Source organism: Musa acuminata, chromosome BXJ3-10 (genome assembly GCF_036884655.1).
Source record: "Musa acuminata AAA Group cultivar baxijiao chromosome BXJ3-10, Cavendish_Baxijiao_AAA, whole genome shotgun sequence".
NCBI lineage: Eukaryota > Viridiplantae > Streptophyta > Magnoliopsida > Zingiberales > Musaceae > Musa > Musa acuminata.
In genome coordinates this window covers 27,913,297-27,916,694 of record NC_088358.1, presented here as the reverse complement: position 1 = coordinate 27,916,694, position 3,398 = coordinate 27,913,297, and the positions used below count along the sequence as shown (strand labels likewise).

General features: G+C 40.7%; 1 long non-coding RNA gene across 1 annotated transcript; it reads right to left on the bottom strand.

Annotated features, from left to right (window-relative positions):
• Nucleotides 1-775: 775 nt before the first annotated feature.
• LOC135651105 (uncharacterized) lies at nucleotides 776-1,791 on the bottom strand. The gene is made up of 2 exons (XR_010501732.1): nucleotides 1,654-1,791; nucleotides 776-1,412 (listed from the first exon to the last, which is right to left on the bottom strand). It is a non-coding gene; the product is annotated as an uncharacterized LOC135651105 (long non-coding RNA).
• Between the last annotated feature and the right edge of the window lie 1,607 nt (nucleotides 1,792-3,398).

Here is a 3,398-nt window from a genome sequence, read left to right as displayed (position 1 = left end):
CTGTCAAATCTTTCTTTTTCTTTCATTTCATCAAACAGCACTTTCCATATGTTTACGTCCACAACTGGTGAACCAAAAGTCACGCCACCATAGTTTTGGAACAAGATAAAGAAGGGCGGCAGTATACAAGGCCCACATGCATAAGCTTCTGATGTGATAACTTCCTACCTATACTTGAAGTACTGACTAGATAAAAAATTTCTTCATTAGCTGCATCAGAGCACATTTGGACAAATTGAAATTGTACCCATGCTGATCCATTTTGTGTGGAAGTGCCAAATAAGGACGATTGTAGTACAGGATATGCATGTCCTTCAAGCCGGCTATGGCAGGAAAATGGAAAGAAGTAGCAGTCATCGGATATACTATCAAACCTGAGGATTCATCCAGAACAGGATCTACCATGTTGGAACAGTAAACTACAAGGAATCACTAGGTTAACAGAGTTGGAAAGGAGAAAAAGAATGCATGCTATCACTACAGGCACAATTCAGCAAACATTCTAAAGGCAATCATCTTCATCAATGAAAGCACTGAAATTTAACATATATGAACAAGTTTATCAACATCTGAACCTTCTTTTGCTGTGGTTGATCGCATTTGGAAAAGAAGATTAAACATCTGAACCTTCTTTCGTTTCTCGGAGCAGCTCGTGAACCTGGACAGATACAAGGCAACCAATAAATTCACTGTCGTCAACTAAGAAAAGGGAATGGGAAAAAAAGTTGGCCACCTCCATATGTTAACTTGTCATCTTTCAAACACACACCAATCAGATTAGAACACTGATGCCTTTTGTGTTTTTTTGGCTTTAGAAAGTAGAAACAGATCATATTTACAAGAACAGCTTCAACAACAAGAAGATAGAAAGAAATTACTGGAGTAGGCAACATCTCTCACAGCTGGCGATTGGGAGATAGAACTAATTACAACACTAATCACACTCGGTGCTGTTTCTTCCGTACAAAATAAAATAAGGAAGCTGCAGTAAGCAGAGTATGGGTGGAAAACACAATACACCATGCCAAGATGAAAACTCTCGCTAGCCATCGGGAATCACCAAATGTTTCCCTTCTTTAACAGTTCTTCCTCGCTCTGGCCCTCGTTCGAGTCACTGGGCTTCCACGGTGGGAGCGCGAGAGGAGTTCGCGGACGGCGGCGGCGGACGGATCGAGGTGGGGGAGGGGGGCGAGTGGCCGTGGGAGCTCGCCCGGTGGAGGCGGCACTTAAAGGAGCCCGCATGAGTGGCTGGAGCACACACGCACTTGGGGACAGCGGCGACGCCCTGGCCGCACGTGGACGAGTTGGAGGACCAGGTCCTCCTAACGCCCCGCCGCGACGGAGCCTGGTGATGGTGGTCTTCCTTGGACACGAAATTGGATCCCATTTTTCCTTGAAGATTTGTTGCAGATCTGAAGTAAAAACGAAAGAAAAGCATTCATCATGTTTACAAGTTCGATTATAAACAATTGAAAGCATTATATTGAGTTCAAACAAGAAATAATGAACCAAGAAAACCTCGCCGGGATCCAAAATCACCAGATCTGTCGAAAAGATACATCCCGTAGGTAACCAAAAAACAATCAAAAATTAAGAAACATGATCGAATCAAAACAAAGATTAAAAATGGAAATACTAGAATTTCCATTCTACCTTGGACGCGAAGTGGGAAAGGAAAAAGGAATCTCTCCCTACAAAAGACACCTCAAAGAGTGACAGCGGCAAACTACTTTCCACTCCATAATACACGAATTTATAGAGGGGAGCTGCCCGTGATGAGCAGCGCGGGCAAGCCAGTCCTTGATTCGTCTCCCCCTCACCAACACACCCACAGCTACCCTCGTGGTGGGCCCGCCAAGACCCCTGTCAGGCCGTGGGAGTGGACCCACGACTCGCGACCAACGTGAACGCGAAATGACGTACATGCCCTTTTCTTCGTGGGTTATCGGATCTTCGCGGCTGGTTGATTGTGTAATTTCGTACTAGTCACGGGTTTATTTGGGAAGGGTCAATACGACTGTCGCGCGCTTCTGTCGACATCGAGTGGGACCACCTTGTGTGGGTCCATCTCCGATAAGAGGAGGTCCTTGACGAGGGGCCCATCTTCGATCGCGGGTAGAGGTGTTGATGGCTCCTCTAAGAATTCTCCGCCAATGCTTCGATCCATTGAGGAGTTTTGGGCTTCGAAGCATGAGGGAAGCCTTTATTTGTGTTTTTGGAATAAGTGGCTGTGATATTGTGCATAAACGTCTCTCTAAAAATACATAGCTAAGGTTTAATTTTCTTTCATTGTATATTCTCATTCATTGCAACTTAGATAAAATTATCTATAATAACTAATTGTGGCAAGTCATCATTCCAATTTGATCTCTATAAAATAACATAAACCGGATTTTTGCGAAACTTGTATGTAAAGAAACAACTTATGAATTACCACAATTTTTTTTATAATACTAAATCTTATGTAATAATTAAAAAATAAAATGTAAGAGCTCCGTTAGCGATAGAATTAATCGTCGATCAATGACACAAAGTCAATCTGAACTTGTTTTCCGATAGTTAAGAATGAGGCTTTTGAAGTAGTTATTTTGATTCTTAAGTGAGAGCTAAAAGTAAAGCTTTAGCCTCTTACGGTGAATGAAATATTTTCTAAATCAAGAATATTATAAATACATTCGATATGATCGAATGAGTTACACATGTCAAGTTTTGATTGATCAAAAATATTACTATATCATTTACTCCGCTACATGATGAATAATTGTCTAAGCCGACGTGTAATCTTGATAGTTATTGTATGCATAAAAAATTGGCAAGGTAGAAGTTTTGGTAATTATATAATAATACATTCAACTTGAGGAGAGTGTGAATGACTTAAGAACATGGTGGGCTTGAGGATGATTGTCTTAGACTTTGAGTCGTCTCGAAGACATGACTCACTTGAAGGTATGGTTGACTTAAGGATATAGTCAAGTTGAACATGTAGTTGACTTTGACAAATTGAATGACTATGGAGTCATTTAAACCAAGTGATTATCGATTTCATCAAATCATACTATTATTGATTTGATGATATGGTTAACTCGAGGATACACCTGACCTAGAGACATGACTCTCTTAATAAGCACAAGTCTCGATGACTTAATTATCTCAAAGTTATAATCGTCTTGAAAAGTGTGACAATTTTGAAGATACTATTTGATTTTTTTAGCTTTGATTTTAATATATATATAAGACCTTCAAAGTTTTGCTTACCAAATGTGTGATCTACTTGAAGATTACTCGGGGGCATGAGAGCATGATCGACTGGAAGACACTATCGACTCGAGAGCATGATTGGCTTGAGAATGCATTCGATTTGAAAAAATAATCGACTCAAGGGTATGAGTGACTTACGA